Here is a 17453-nt window from a genome sequence, read left to right as displayed (position 1 = left end):
TTGTATCTCTTTATTCTTTGAAGTTGATACCAATCTTTAATTCTTTCTGGTATACCGTATTCTTGATTTCTATCTTGTCTGGATGGGGAATTTCGGGTCCTGCCACTTAACCTTTGCTTCTACAATTGCTTCTGCTCCCCATGTCAGGTAAACAAGGTTAGGGTAAACATCATTTGTTAAATGCATTCCTTCTAGGGCCAGCACTGTGACATAGTGGGTAAAGTCGGTGCCCGCAGCACTGGTATCCCATATAGGCACTGATTCAGGTCCCAGCTGTTCTGCTACTGATCCAGCTCCCTGCTAATAAGCCTGGAATAGCATCAGAAGATGGCCTACATGCTTGGGCCCCTGAACCCACATGGGAGACCCAGAAGAATCTTGTGAATCCTGGTGATAGCCACTTGGGTAGTTAACCAGCAGATGGCTTGCTATCTCTCTCTCTTTCTCTCTCTCTCTCTCTCTTTCTTCCCCCACCCCCATTCTCTGTAACTCTTGACTCTCAAATAAATACATCTTTAATGTGTTCTCCTGAATATTCATTAGGAAACAAAGGAAATGATTACCTGATTGATCTGGATCCTTTGGATTCAATATGAGGTAAACAAAAGCCAGAACTAGTTTCTTACCCAATATCCAGATACTCTATAGTGGAGACATTTTGTTTTTTCTTTTACATGAGTATAGATTTTGAATGAAGTAGTCCTTGAAAAATCCTGATTTTCCTTTCCTCGGTGTAAATGTATTTGGTAAATGACCCTACGTCACTGTGGGGAAGGGATGAGAGAATTACTGTTCTCCCTTACCATGATATCAGGGTCCTCCCTTGTGGAATCTGACTTCTCTTTTAACTGATAGGCTCTTGTCTAAAAATTGACTCAGGTATGGAGTGTAGGTAAGAGATTTCAGTTTCCACTGGTTCCACTAGGGCAACTGATATAATCTTTCTATTCACCCATTATTGATGTCTTTGGATTATACATATTACATTAATACATAACAGTATATGTAATTATTAATATATATTATATATGTTATATATTATTAATATATTATATATTAATATATAATATAATATATCCTTATTGACTGCCTAAATTCTTTTGACGCTCTTGTTCTTAGGAGACATTGCTTATTAGCTATCACTTTAATTTTCTATGGGTCAGGGCGACCTGGTTGCCATTTCAACTTTGCTGCCAATTATAGTTATCACACCCACTTTTCCTCTGACAAGTGAGCAATTCCATATGCCTCTGCTACTCTGGAATACTTTCATCCTCATTGGTACTAGGGAGCCAAGTTCCAGAACAGCATCTCCTACTATCAGCCTCTGGCAACATGACAAAGCATTTCAGTAATGTTGATGTTTCTCTCTAGCGCATTACTTATCTCTACAGATAATAAAATATTCTCCAGTCCCTACCCTGGGAAGCCAGCTGGTGGATTCTAAGTCTTTGATAATAGATTCATTCTAGCATGTTCACTTCCTTCCTTCCTCTTCGTGAGTTAGGTAGAAAGCCATCATTTGTTCTCTGATTCTAAGAGCCATTCCAGCAACATATCAGAGCTTAATCCTGGGGCTCTTGCCAGAGCACTAATTCTTGAATCACAGAGAGCGTTCCTATATCAAGAAACTGAATACAGCCATAAATTCAGGGCTCCTCTTGATTAAGGAACTTCAAAAGCTGCTTCAAGGCATGCTGACTGTGGTCCTTCTACCAATTCAAATTAGCCAGCCTTACCGCACCTTTGATAGCAAATCCCTTTTCTCTCTAGTAGAGATAGCAATTCTGAGTCAGGCCATGGTAAGAGTTAATCAGGTTTATCATCGGGCAATCAATGTGCAAGACTGGCCTGTGACACAGTGGGTTAAGCAGCTGCTTGGGATGCCTGCATCCCAGTCAGAGCGCTTGGGATTGAGTCCCACCTCCACTTCTAATCCAGTTTCCTGCTGATCCAGTTTCCTGCTAATGCAGCTTGGGAGGCAGCAGATGATGACTAAAGTGCTGGGGCTTCTCCTGCCAACCACATGGGAGGTCTAAATGTTATTTCAGGCTCCTGACTTTTGCCTGATCCAGTCCTGGCTGTTTTGGGTATTGGGGGAGTAAACCTGTGGGTAAAAGATTCCCTCCCCCTCTCCCTCTCTCCCTCCCTCCCTCTTTGTCTCTGGTTCTCTCTCCCTCTCCACCTCTCTGCATTTCAAATAAATACATCCTAAAAAAAATAAATGTCAAAAGACATGAAATAATTTCTTTTATCTGTCTCAAAGAGTGTCCTCTTGAGGAAGGCCTATTTCTTTTTTCTTTCTTATTTTTTAAGTTTTTTAAGGATTCTATTCAGTGAAAGAAATGCATAGGAAAGTGAGGCTTTTAGTCAGGGGAGAAAGAAGTCTAGAAGCTAAGTTAGGTCCATACCAGGCAGAGAGCAGGCCAGGAGCCACGAGGAGCAAGTATATGGTTATGAGCAGCCACAGGTAGCTTAGTAGGGGTAGAAAAGCAAAGGCAGAGAGCAATTTTGGGACATTCTGCATCTTTTATGTGCTTTCAATGGAAGTGGTTACATAGCCTGATGGGCAGGTGGGCATTCAGGTGTGATCAAATAGGGGCACGAGATCACACAATGCACAAATCTAATCAATGTAATCCTATCTGTTTGCCCTCTTCACCCTCCAGAGATTCCAGACCTTAATCCTAAAGGATGTTAAAGGGCATAGAATCATCAAATCTTGTATAGCTGCTTCCTGCTTATTAGGGGCACAGGCCCTGCCTATCTTCTTTCTGGATATCTCTGCCTATCTCATCTAACAAATTTGAGAACTGGAGCAGTTTCAGTCACTGCCAATGGCTGTGTCCCTTGCATGGCTGTCATTACCCTCAGAAGTTTTTGAGTTCTAAAACATATGTTTGTCAATTAGCATATGCAAAAGTGGAACAAAACCAATTGTAAGTGGAGTGCCCCATAAGATGGAAAGAAAATATCTTACAGACTCCCAGATAGTTAGTGGTGATAAGCTACTCTAATGTAGATTACAAGACCATTTAGCTTGAGCATGGAGAATCTTTTTTTTTTTTTTTTTTTTTTTTTTGACAGGCAGAGTGGACAGTGAGAGAGACAGAGAGAAAGGTCTTCCTTTGCCGTTGGTTCACCCTCCAATGGCCGCCGCGCCCCACGCACTGTGGCCGGCACACCGCGCTGATCCGATGGCAGGAGCCAGGAGCCAGGTGCTGGTGCTTTTCCTGGTCTCCCATGGGGTGCAGGGCCCAAGCACCTGGGCCATCCTCCACTGCACTCCCTGGCCACAGCCGAGGGCTGGCCTGGAAGAGGGGCAACCGGGACAGAATCCGGCGCCCCAACCGGGACTAGAACCCGGTGTGCCAGCGCCGCTAGGCGGAGGATTAGCCTAGTGAGCCGCAGCGCCGGCCCGAGCATGGAGAATTATAATACAGGAACTTATTAAGGAATTCTCTTGTTAATAACAGTTCCCAGAGAGAATCAAATGAAGTAGGTACAGCATTTCTGGGAAGGCCTATTTCTTTAACAGTATTACATAAGAACTTAATTTTTGTTTTTTAAAATGACTTAAAAATCAATGCTTAAAAATATTATCTAAGCATTCTGCTTTATATTATTCAGTGACACTGAAAGCATTCTCAAAAATACTTGAAGTGAAAATGGGCCTCAATCAGATTTGTTGATTTGAATGTTAGCTTAAATTCTTAACTTAAAGTATAGACTATTTTCCAACTAATATATGCCACTTTCTACTGACCATGTCCTTACCAAGAAGAAACTAGGCTTCCTCAGAAGAAGCAGGAATCTGATAAGTTGAATAACTTACTGTTCACATTTGGCAGTTAACTATAAGAATATAAAGTTAACAATATGCTTGCCAGGAAAGTTATAAATCAAAAATGAAAAAAAATTTTCTGGCAGTGAGGATGCAACTGGAACATTTTGCACTAAGGCAAGTAGTTAATCATCCAGCTGTGTTCTTGGTTATTAACTCATAGAATGGAAGAGGAAACAAATGACCAATCTTTTCCTGTAATTGTGGTTTTAGTGTGCTGGGCTAACAGAATGCTGCTGGTAACATTAAGAGAGAAATTATGGTAAGGGGAAAGTGATTTATTTAAGGGATAAACGGACTAGTTTCTACTGGTCTGAAACACAACACTCTGCATTCTTTCTCAATAGTCTGAATTTGAAATCTATGCATAGGAGAGATCTTCAAAAAGTTCATATTATGATCAAACTGGTGCACAAATTGTAAAACTGTAAAATAAGCTTATATTTTAATTTAATTTCCTGGACTTTTAAAAGGCACCTTGTAGAACTACTATGATTCTCTAAAGATAACATAAGTGAAAATTGTGAGTTATGAATGATGGCAATTCATAGTTTTGTAAAATGGTGTAAGTCTTGTAGTCCTAAAAGCATTGTCTTCTTATTTGCCTATATTCTTTATCTCCTAGGCTGTGTAAGAAAACAAATATCCTACAAATATGATCTAGTATGTAGTATATTCTTACCCTATCATGATGTTTATAAAGGTTTGTGCACATATTTCTTTTTATTACAGAAATAATATATTATAGGTATGAAAATAAATTCTGTAAATATTATACTTTCCTAAGAAAATATTTTTCCTGATCTGTGAGATGATATTATTATGTAAATTTTATGAATACTTAAACAAATTTATTTTTGTTTTTTAAAACATTTATTTATTTTTTTATTATATTATTTGTTAGAGAGAGAGAAAGAGTTATCTCCCATCTGCTGGTTCACTCACCCAAATGCCTGCAATAGTTGCAGCTGGCCTAAATTGAAGCTAGGGCCCAGGAAGTTAACCCAAGTCTTCCATGTGGAGGATAGAAACGTAACTACTTGAGCCATCATCTGCTGCCTCCCAGAGTGAACATCAGCAGGAATGCTGGAATCAGGAAAAGCGCTGGGACCGAAACAGAGGAACTCTCATACAGGATGCAGGACTTCCAAATGGAGTCTAACAGCTGCTCCAAACGCCTACCTCTAACATTTCTTAAAATGGATCCAAGACTGCTTATATATTGTGACTTCAAATTTTGAATCTAGCTTAAATTTTTTTATTTTATTATGAATTAATCAAATAACGAATTAGCCACCAAAATATCGGGATACACAACATAGCTTCCTTTTTTGGTAACAATTTAAGCTCCATTTTGAACCTCTACTTAATTGAGAAGCAGAAAATCTAATCTACTCCATCTGCAGTGTACTCAATGGACTAGGTTTTCCTTCTCTGCCTGTCTTCCTTTAAAAATTGAAGGTAATTTTTAATTCACTCATCTTGAAATATCTATGCTTTCTGTATCCCACAGGTCCCCCAGACTTGCAGGAAATCATGTCTCTTCTCTTATGCCACTGCTTATGTGAAGTCTGGTGGATCTCTCCTTCCCAAAATGATAGAAGGCAGCCAAGAACAACCTTTCCATGCTCAACCTTACTAGAGACTCTTACCACCTAGAGTGGGAACTCTGTGGAGTCCTCTCCATTCTTTTGGTCTTCCTTTCCCCTATCTCTCAGCCTGGAGGTTTTTAAATATTTCTTCTTAAATGTGAAAGCTATTTTCTTCCTTCATCATCTCTCACTTACTTAAAACATATATATACATATACATATATGCACACACACATATATTTCAAAGATTTATTTATTTGAAAGGCAGAGTTACAGAGAGAGAAGGGAGAGACAAAATTGAACACCATTGGCCCAACTAACAAAAAAAAATGAGAGAGAAGACCAAAATCTACAAAATTAGAGATGAAAAATAGACACCATAGAAATAAAAACAATCATCAGAAAGTTCTACAAAGAGCTGTATGACAACAAACAGGGAAGCCTAGAAGAAATGAATAGATTCCTGGACCCTTACAACCTATATAAACTGAGCCATGAAGACACAGAAAAATTAAACAAACCCATTACCAAGATGGAAATTGAATTGGTAGTAAAGGCCCTCCCAACAAAGAAAAGCCCAGGACCAGTGGCTTCCCACTGAATTGTGCCAGACTTTTAAAGAAGAACTAACTCTAATTCTTCTCAAGTAATTTAAAACAATTAAAAGGGAGGGAATCCTCCTAAATACTTTCTATAAAGCCAGAATCACCTTAATCCCTAAACCAGGAAAAGATGCAAGAGAGAAAGAGAACCACAGACCCATTTGCCTGATGAACATAGACACAAAAATCCTAAACAAAATTCTTGGCAATCAAATCCAACAACACATCAGAAACGTCATTCACCCAGACCAAGTGGGATTTATCCCTGGTATGCAGTGATGGTTCAATATTCACAAATCAATGTGATACATCACATCAAAAGACTTAAGAACAAAAACCATATGATTCTCTGAATAGATGCAGAGAAAACATTTGATAAAATACAATACCGTTTTAAGATCGAAGACGGCGAACACAAAAGGCTTCCATAGCCTTGGCAACTCATGACTAGAGCCTAGGGAGATTACTGACGCCATAAACAAGAGTGTCAAATTGTTAAGTCAACAACAGGAGTCATTGTGTACTTACTTCTCATGTGGGATCTGTCCTTAGTGTGTTGTCCAATGTGAAGTAATGCTATAACTAGTACTGAAACAGTATTTTACACTTTGTGTTTCTGTGTGGGTGCAAACTGACAAAATCTTTACTTAATATATACTAAATCGATCTTCTGTATATAAAGATAATTGAAAATGAATCTTGATGCTGGCGAGGATGTGGGGAAAAAGGGACACTAACCCACTGTTGGTGGGAATGCAAACTGGTCAAGCCACTATGGAAATCAGTCTGGAGATTCCTCAGAAACCTGAATATAACCCTACCGTTCGACCCAGCCATCCCACTCCTTGGAATTTACCCAAAGGAGTTTAAATTGACAAACAAAAAAGCGGTCTGCACCCTAATGTTTATTGCAGCACAATTCACAATAGCCAAGACCTGGAACCAACCTAAATGCCCATCAACAGTAGACTGGATAAAGAAATTATGGGATATGTATTCTTTAGAATACTATACTGCAGTAAGAAACAACGAAATCCAGTCATTTGCAACAAAATGGAGGAATCTGGAACACATCATGCTGAGTGAAGTAAGCCAGTCCCAAAGGGACAAATACCATATGTTCTCCCTGATCGGTGACAACTGACTGAACACCAAAAAGGAAACCTCCTGAAGTGAAATGGACACTATGAGAAACGGTGACTTGATCAGCATAGCCCTGACTGTTAATGAACAACTTAATACATTATCCCTCTTAGTATTTTTTTTGTCTGTTCTACTTAATATGACTGGTTTAATTCTGTAATTATCACACAGTTATTCTTAAGTGTTGAAAATTAACTGAAATGTGATCCCTGTTAAACATAAGAGTGGGAATAAGAGAGGGAAGAGATGTATAATTTGGGGCATGCTCGGGCTGACTTGCCCCAATTGGTAGAGTTGGAAACATACCAGGGGATTCCAGTTCAATCCCATCAAGGTGGCATGTGCCAATGCCATCTCACTATTCCAAGTGATCAATTTCAGTTCACAATTGATCATAATGAAAGGACTAAGAGTCAAAGGGAGCACATAAACAAGTCTAGTACCTGCTAACACTAACCGATAGAATAAATAAAGGGGAGAGTGATCCAACATGGGAAGTGAGATACTCAGCAGACTCATAGAATGGCAGATGTCCTAAATAGCACTCTGGCCTCAGAATCAGCCCTAAAGGCACTCGGATCTGGCTGAAAAGCCCATGAGAGTATTTCAGGCATGGAAAGCCAAGACACTCTGGCAAAAGATCTCTGTGAGTGAGATCCCAGTGGAAAGAACAGGTCTTCAAAGAGGGAGGTGCCTTTCTCTGAAGGGAGGAGAGAACCTCCACTTTGACTATGACCGTGTCTAAACAAGATAAGAGTCGGAGAACTCAAGGGGCTTCCATAGCCTTGGAAACTCATGACTGGAGCATAGGGAGACTACTGATGCCATAGACAGGAGTGTCAATTGGTAAAGTCAACAACAGGAGTCACTGTGCACTTACTCCTCATGTAGGATCTCTGTCCTTAATGTGCTGTACATTGAGGCTTAATGCTATAACGAGTACTCAAACAGTATATTTCACTTTGTGTTTCTATGGGGGTGCAAATGATTGAAATCTTTACTTAATGTACACTAAACTGATCTTCTGTAAAAAAAAAAAAAAAAAAAGAAATTATCAATTCCCAACTTGACTCTCACTGGGATTAAACATGACAATAGGTCTGATCTGATTTCATCATCATTTAAAAAAAATCATCTATTATTTTTCACTTTATGTTTCTGTGTGGGAGCAAACTGTTGAAATCCTTACTTAAGGTATACTAAGCTGATCTTCTGTATATTAAGATAATCGAAAATGAATCTTGATGTGAATGGAAGGGGAGAGGGAGTGGGAAAGGGGAGGGTTGTGGGTGGGAGGGACGGTATGGGGGGGGGAAGCCATTGTAACCCATGAGTCGTACTTTGGAAATTTATATTCATTAAATAAAAGATAAAAAAATAAATAAATAAATAAAACATTAAAAAAAAAAGAAAATGAATCTTGATGTGAATGGAATGGGAGAGGGAGCGGGAGATGGAAGGGGTGTGAGTGGGAGGGAAATTATGGGGGGGAAGCCATTGTATACCATTAACTGTACTTTGGAAATTTATATTTACTAAAAAAAATACAATACCGTTTTATGATGAAAACTAAAAGCAAACTGGGTTTAGAAGGAACATTCCTCAACACAATCAAGGCAATTTATGGCAAAACCATAGCCACCGTCCTATTGAATGGGGAAAGTTGGAAGCATTCCCACTGAAATCCGGAACCATACAAGGATGCCCACTCTCAAAATTGCTGTTCAATATAGTCCTGGAAGTTCTAGCCAGAGCAATAAGACAAGAAAAAGAAATCAAAGGAATTCAAATCAGGAAAGAGGAAGTCAAACTATCCCTATTTGCAGATGGCATGATTCTATATATAGGGGATCCAAAAGACTCCACCAAGAGACTATTGGAACTCACAGAAGAGTTTGGTAAGGTAGCAGGATATAAAATCAACACACACAAATCAACAGCCCTTGTATACACAGAAAATGCCACAGCTGAGAAAGAATTTTAAGATCAATCCCATTCAGAATAGCTACAAAAAAAAATCAAATACCTTGGAATAAATTTAACCAAGGATGTCAAGGATCTCTAAGATGAGAATTACAAAACATTAAAGAAAGAAATAGAAGAAAATACTAAAAAATGAAAAAAACTTCCATGTTCATGGAGTAGAAGAATGAGTATCATTGAAATGTCTATTCTTCAGGAAGCAATGTACAGATTCAATGCAATATCAATCAAAATACCAAAGACGTTCTTCTCATAGACAAAATGGTGCTGAAATTCATTTGGAAACACAGGAGACCTTGAATAGCTAAAGCAATCTTATACAACAAAAACAAAGCCAGAAGCATCACAACACCAAATTTCAAGACATACTACAATGCAGCTATAATCAAAACAGCCTGGTAATGGTACAAAAACAGATAGATATAACATGGAACAGAACAGAAATGACCATAGAACAGAGCAGAAACCCCAATAATCAATCCAAGTATCTACAATCACCTTATATTTGACCACGGAGCCAAAACCAATCCCTGGAACAAGAGCAGTCTTTTAAAAAAATGGTGCTGGGAAAACTGAATTTCCACATGCAGAAGTATGAAGCAAGACCCATAACTTACATCTTACACAAAAATCCACTAAACGTGGATTAAAGACCTAAATCTATGGCCTGACACCACCAAATTATTAGAGAACATTGGAGAAACCCTGCAAGATGTTGGCATAGGCAAAGACTTCTTGGAAAAGACCCCAAAGGCACAGGAAGCCAAAGCCAAAATTAACCACTGGGATTACATCAAATTGAGAAGTTTCTGCACTGCAAAAGAAACAGTCAGGAAAGTGAAGAGGCAACCTACAGAATGGGAAAAAATATTTGCAAATTATGCAACTGATAAAGGATTAATAACAAGAATCTACAAAGAAATCAAGAAAGTCCACAACAACAAAACCAACAACCCACTTAAGAGATGGGCCAAGGACCTAAACAGACATTTTTCAAAAGAGGAAATCCAAATGGCCAACAGACACATGAGAAAATGTTCAGGATCACTAGCCATCAGGGAAATGCAAATCAAAATCACAATGAGGTTTCACCTCAACTCAGTTAGAATGGCTCACATTCAGAAATCAACTAACAGATGCTGGTGAAGATGGTGCAAATGTAAACTAGTAAAGCCACTATGGAAGACAACTTGGAGATACCTAAAAAAATCTGAATATAGCCCTACCATATGACCCAGCCATTCCACGCTTTGGAATTTACCCAAGGAAAATTAAATTGGCAAACAAAAGAGCTATCTGTACCTCCATGTTTATTGCAGCTCAATTCAAAATAGCTAAGACATGGAATCAACCTAAATGCCCATCAACGGAAGACTGGATAAAATAATTATGGGGTAGGTACTCTATGGAATACTACACAGCAGTAAAAAAAAAATGAAATCCATTCATTTGCAACAAAATGGAGGAATCTGGAAAACATCATGCCAGTTCCAAAGGGACAAATATCATATGTTCTCCCTGATCTGTGACAACTAACAGCACCTAAAAGGAAACCTGAAGAAGTGAAACTGACACTATGAGAAGCAATGACTTGATCAGCCCTTGTCCTGACTATCCAGGAATAGCTTACTATTTTATTATTTTTAGTATTTTCTTTTTCTACTTAATACCATTGGTTGAACTTTTCACTTAATATAGAATTATTCTCAGGTGTTTAAAGCCAATTGAAAATTGATCCATGGTAAAAATAAGAGTGGGAGGGTCGGCGCTGTGGCACAGTGGGCTAAAGCCCCAGCCTGCAGAGCTGGCATCCCATATAGGCAGCGGTTCGTGTCCTGGCTGCTCCTCTTCCAATCTCTCTGCTATGGCCTGGGAAAGTAGTACAGGATGGCCCAAGCCCTTGGACCCATGCACCCATGTGCGGGACCTGGAGGAAGCTCCTGGCCCCTGGCTTCAGATCAGTTCAGCTCTGGCCATTGTTTTCATTTGGGGAGTGAACCAGCAGAATGGAAGACCTCTCTCTCTCTCTGACTCTACCTCTCTCTGTAACTCTGTCTTTCAATTAAATAAAATAATTATTTAAGAGTGAGAATAAGAGAGGAAGAAGATAGACAGTTCGGCATTTAAGTTCCCTTGGATAACCCCTTAAGGTAAAGCTAAAAACTTGCCATGGGACTCCAAATCCCATTAAGTTGGCAGGTACTAATGTCATCTTACAAGTGAAAGTGATTAGCTTAAGCTCATAACTGATCATAAAGATAGGAATTAAGTGTCAAAGGGATCACATAAATAAGACCAAATGTTTGCTAGTAATAATTGATAGAATTAAAATGATGAGAACAACCCACCATGGAAGCCAGGACATACAGCAGACGCATAGAATGACAAATGCCTTAAACAGTACTCTGGACTCAGATTCAGCTCTTAAAGCATCTAGATCTGGCTAAATATCCCATGAGAGCATTTCAGACATGGAAAGCCAAGACAAGGTGGCAAAAATGACCTAAATGAAAGATCTCTGTGAGTGAGATCCTTGTAGAAAGAAGGGGTCATCAAAGAAGGAGGTACCCTTCTCTGAATGGAGGAGAGAACTTCTACTTTGATTATGGCCTTATCTAAAGAATGTTAGAGTTTGTGAACGCAAGAGGTTTCCATAGCCTTGGCAGCTCATGACAAGAGCCTTGGTGATCACTGACATCATAAATAAGAGTGTCAATTGTTAAATCAACAACAGGAGTCACTGTGCACTTGCTCCCCATGTAGGACCTCTGTCCTTACAGTGTTGTACTATGGAAATTAACAGTAAAACTAGTCTTCAAACAGTACTTTATACTTTGTATGTGTGTGGGTACAAACTGTTAAAATCTTTACTTAGAATAGAGTTGATCTCCTGTATATAAAGATAATTAAAAATGAATATTAATGGTTTGGGGGTGTGAGGGCAGCTATGGGGGGAAGAACTGCTATAATCCAAAAGTTGTAATTACAATATTTATATTTATTAAATTAAAGTTTTCTATAAAAAATTAAAAAAAGAAAAAACCATATAATTACCTCAACAGATGCATAGAAGCATTTGATAAAATACAACACATTTCAAGACATTTTCACAATGAAAACTCTAAGTAAACTAGGTATAGAAGAAACATTCCTCAATGCAATCAGAGTAATTCATGACAAACACACAGCCAGCATTCTATTGAATGGGATAAAAGTTGGAAACATTCCCACTGAGATCCAGAACCAGACAATGATGCCCACTCTCAAAATTGCTATTCAATGTAATCCTGGAAGTTCTAGCCAGAGCAATAAGACAAGAAAAAGAAATCGAAGGGATTCAAAAGGGAGAGAGGAAGTCAAACTATCCCTATTTGCAGATGACATGATTCTATATAGAGTGAATCCATAAGACTCCACCAAGAGACTATTGGAACTCACAGAAGAGTTTGGTAAGGTAGCAGGATATAACATCAACAGCCTTTGTGTACACAGACAATGCCACAGCTGATAAAGAATTTTGAAGATCAATCCCTTTCACAATAGCTACAAAAAAAAAAAATCAAATACCTTGGAATAAATTTAACCAAGGTTGTCAAAGATCTGTATGATGAGAATTACAAAACATTAAAGAAAAGAAATACAAGATACCAAAAATGAAAGAAAAAAAAAACTTCTATGTTCATGGATTGAAAGAATCAATATCATCAAAATGTCCATTCTTCCCAAAGTAATTTACAGATTCAATGCAATATCAATCAAAATACCAAAGACATTCTTCTGAGATCGAGAAAAAAATGATGCTTGAACGCATATGGAAACACAGAAGACCGCAAATACCTAAATCAAACTTATACAACAAAAACAGAGCCAGAGGCTTCACAATACCAAATTTCAAGCCTGGTAATGGTGCAAAACACATGGATAGACCAATGGAACAGAATAGAAACACCATAAATCAATCCAAGCATTTACAACCAACTTATATTTGACTAAAGTGCTAAAACCAACCCCTGGAGCAATGACAGTCTCTTCAACAAATGGTGCTGGGAAAATTGGATTTCCACATTCAGGAATATGAAGCAGGACCCCTGCCTTACACCCCACATGAAAATCCATTCAAAATGGATTAAATACCTAAAGCTATGATCTGATACCATCAAATTACTAGAGAACACTGGGTAAACCCTGCAAGACATTGGCACAGGCAAAGAGTTCTTAAAAAAGACCACACAGGCACAGGGAAACAAAGCCTAAATAAAAAAATGAGATTGCATCAAATTGAGAAGCTTCTTTACTACAAAAGAAACAGTCAGGAAAGTGAAGAGGTAACCGACAGAATGCAACTGATAAAGGATTAACAACTAGAAGATATAAAGAGATCAAGAAACTCCACAACAACAAAACCAACAACCCAGTTAAGAAATGGGCAAAGGACTTAAATAGACATTTTTCAAAAGAGGAAATCCAAATGGCCAACAGACACATGAGAAAATGCTCAGGATCAGTAGCCATCAGGGAAATACAAATCAAAACCACAATGAGATTTCACCTTACCTCAGTTAGAATGGCTTTCATACAGAAATCAACAAACAAGAAATGCTGGTAAGGATGTGGGGAAGAAGGTACCTTAATCCACTATTGTTGGGAATGCAAACTGGTAAAACTACTATGGAAATCAGTTTTGAGATTCCTCAGAAATCTGAATGTAGACCTACCATTTGATCCAGCCATCCCACTCTTGGGAATTTACCCAAGGGAAATGAAATCAGCAAATAAAACAGTTATCTGTACCCCCATGTTTATTGCAGTTTAATTTAAAATAGCTAAGACATGGAATCAACCTAAATGCCCATCAACGGAAGACTGGATAAAGAAATTATGGGGTATGTACTCTATGGAATACTACACAGTGGTAAAAAATGAAATCCATTCATTCGCAACAAAATAGATGGATCTGGAAAACATTATACTTAGTGAAATAAGCCATTCCCAGAGGGACAAATATCATATGTTCTCCCTGTTCTGTGATAACTAATAGAGCACCTATAAGGAAATCTGTAGAAGTGAAATTGACACTTTGAGAAGCAATGACTTGAACAGCCCCTGTCTTGACTGTCAGGAACAGCTTTTGTTTTGTTTTGTTTTGTTTTTTTCTTAATGGAGAATGGGACTGGGGATGGGAGAGGGAGGAGGAAGTGGGGTCGGAGTAGCGGGTTGGAGGGCAGGTATTATGGGAAGAATCACTGTATTTCTTAAGTTGTACTTATGAATTTTGTACTAATTAAATAAATGATTTCTTTGGAAAAAATAAATGATTGACTATTGGCCTAAAATAAAAAACAGCTCTTAGGTCTAAAATGAGATTTCAGGAAGATTGCCAAACACAAGATCAACTTTATCCCCATTATGAGTTCTCCCATGTCATAGGTGGCACCTGAATCTGACAACGAGGAATGAAATTGATCTGTTTGGTTTGAGTTTGGTAGATATATTTGTAGTTAGCACTTATTATTTCATTGAGTGAAGTGATTTCTGGAAACCTTCTATCACCTACTGTATTTATCCACTTGTCATTGTGACACAAAGGCATAGGAAAACTGTCCTACTCCTTCAAGCAGGAAATTTTTGAATAGAGGGGAAAACAAGGCCTCAAATATACAAAACCAGAAATTAGTCTAAGGAATATTTTTCCAATGATAATACATATAAAATACCAAGCAAGGGATCCAGCATTATCAACACCTGGTCAAAACAGAAATACTCTGTCAGGAATAGACGTGATGATGAAACTAATAGAATTAGTAAATTATAATACATTTTCCCTTTTTCTAATTTTGTGTAATTATAGAATTTCCCAGAATTTCAGGATTGTGGGCCAGAAACTTAGAGCTACAGCACTACGAGTATATCCTTGTGTGATTCTACATGTTCTCTACCATCCAACTATCAATAACAAAGGATTTGGATTAAACATACAGGAGAAAGACTGAGTTTCTTCTCTATCCTCCCTGCACGTAGAACATATTTCTTAATTGTCTGAAATTGAAGAGATGTATAAAAAGTATGTAGCAACTTCTAATCTCAGGTCTGACATTAAAAGGGCTGAAAACATCACTTTATCCTTTAAACAAACAAACGAACAAAAAAGGCTATGAAGTGAACACTGCTGACTTTCTGTGGGCCCCTCAGAGAACTGAGATCACAATGCTAACTGCCCTCCCACCCCCCCACCTCACCCCCCTCACCCCCCCACCCCCCCACTCCCCCCCCCCCACCCTTCCCACCCCCCACCAAGGGTGAAGACAGTAGATAAAGGAGAAACACAGCTGAGATTAATAATTTACCTGGGGCAGAAAATGCTTGAATCAAAAACTGGCAGGTACATTTACATGGTAATTTCAATGAATTTCTGGAGGCTGAGTGTGGACTACCTTGACAGAAACTGCTGGAGTGGCAGTTTTATGGGGTCCCACACTTTCACAAGATTTACCTCCAGGAAGGCCACCAGGTCTCACGCTGAAAAGCCAAGAAAAATTACCTCATGTCTTTGGCAGGGAAAGGGGAAAAGTAATGGTTTTGAGATATGCTTATTGCATTCACCATAACAAAGGCCTACTCTCTGGTGAAAAAGACTTTACCAGAGCCTGACAGGCAGAAGGGGAATTTCCAAACTCCAGTTTCAAGTAGTCATAATGCCTCAGTGAAGCTGCGGGGGAGAATGAGAAGAAAAATAAGTGAAAAGCTTTGAAAGATGGAAGGTCACAGGCCGGGCACACATGCCCACTACAAAACTTCAATTTAATCATAAGAGCATAGAACACTTTTTATCCCCCACTCCTTACCACTTTAGCTGCACCTCTGCAATGTAGTAATAGTAGACTGAAGCTGAAAGAGTTGTAAGACTATGATTCTATTTAAAACTTATTACAAAAACCAAAGACAACAGAATAAACGAAAACACAAAAACCAGAAGAATTTGAGACCCCCAGCACAAAGCAAATATCAGAACCAAAATCAGACATGTAACAGATTTTGGTATTATATGATAGAGAATGTAAAATAACTATGATCTTTAACATTAAAGGCCCTCATGAAAAAAGTAGACAACATACAAGAACAAATGGATTGAGTATATTTCATTTGCAAGAATTGGACAAATTCATTATCATTTAGATGTCAATTCTTGACCTATGGATTCAACATAACATCAATCAAAATATCTGTAATCTGTTTTTTAGAAAATGATAAACTGATTCTAAGGTTATATGGAAAGACATAATTAGACCCATAATAGCCAATATAAAACATAGTTGGAGAATTGACACAACCTGACTTCCAGATTGCCTATAAAGTTACAGTAATAAAGATAGCTTAGTACTGGTGAAACAATTTACACATGCTTCAGTGAAATGGAGCAATATCACAGAAGCAGACCTACAGCTCTGCAAGCAACTAAATTCTTAACAAAGTAACAAGTAATTCACTGGAGAAATAACAGTTTTTCTAAGAAATAGTACTGGAACAATTGGACTTGTGCTGCAAAAAGTGAGAGAGAGAGAGAGAGAGAGAGTAGACAAAGATCATACATTTTTTACAAAATGAATGAAAACTATAAAACTCATAGAAGATAACCGGAGTAAATCCTGGATTTATTAATGCACTTTTAGATACAATACCTGAAGCACAATCTATGAAAGAAGATTGATAATATAGGCTACTTTAAAACTGAAAACTTCTTTATGCAGTAAAAATGTCAGTAGTTTCCAGGAGATCTGCAAAAGCGCAGAGTTAAGTAGGTGAAGAACACAATTCAGACAGGTGAAACTATTCAGTATATACTTACTGAAGAATATACACTATGAACTTGTCAAAATCAGTACAACTTCACAGCAGCAAGAGTGAAACTTGATGCATGCAAACTCTGTAAGAAAAAACAAAACTGAAACAGAGGTCAGAAAATTCCAGGAAGGAAAGCTGACCCTTAAAATAGAATCTAAGTGTAGCACAAATGTATGAAAGAATCTCAGTGAACAATGTGGGGAGAAAAGGTGCTGACCCATACATCTTTGGAAATGAGTAAACAGTATTTTTCTACTTACTTGTTGAATTATTTATTTAGTAGAGGATCAAACTTGTGATTATAAAGTAAATTGAAAGTATATCATTGCAAAAATTAATAAGAAATGAGAAAGAAAGAGGCAGGGTGGGGATGAGAGAAGGAGGGAGGGTGGAGTGGGAAGTATCATTATGTTATTAAAACTATATACATGATACTCTTAAACCTGTATA

At 38.1% G+C, this 17453-nt stretch overlaps 1 long non-coding RNA gene across 1 annotated transcript in view; it reads right to left on the bottom strand.

Moving 5' to 3' along the window:
* LOC138848959 (uncharacterized) overlaps positions 1-17108 on the bottom strand; it is a 44308-nt gene extending 27200 nt beyond the window's left edge. The window contains exons 1-2 of the long non-coding RNA XR_011387202.1: positions 17008-17108; positions 15803-15870 (exon numbers count right to left, since the gene is read on the bottom strand). This is a non-coding gene — a long non-coding RNA (uncharacterized lncRNA). The remainder of the gene's footprint in view (positions 1-15802; positions 15871-17007) is intronic.
* Between the last annotated feature and the right edge of the window lie 345 nt (positions 17109-17453).

The sequence above is a fragment of the Oryctolagus cuniculus genome, chromosome 3, assembly GCF_964237555.1.
Source record: "Oryctolagus cuniculus chromosome 3, mOryCun1.1, whole genome shotgun sequence".
Classification (NCBI taxonomy): domain Eukaryota; kingdom Metazoa; phylum Chordata; class Mammalia; order Lagomorpha; family Leporidae; genus Oryctolagus; species Oryctolagus cuniculus.
The sequence above is the reverse complement of the archived record's forward strand: the minus strand, read 5'-3'. Positions and strand labels throughout refer to the sequence as shown.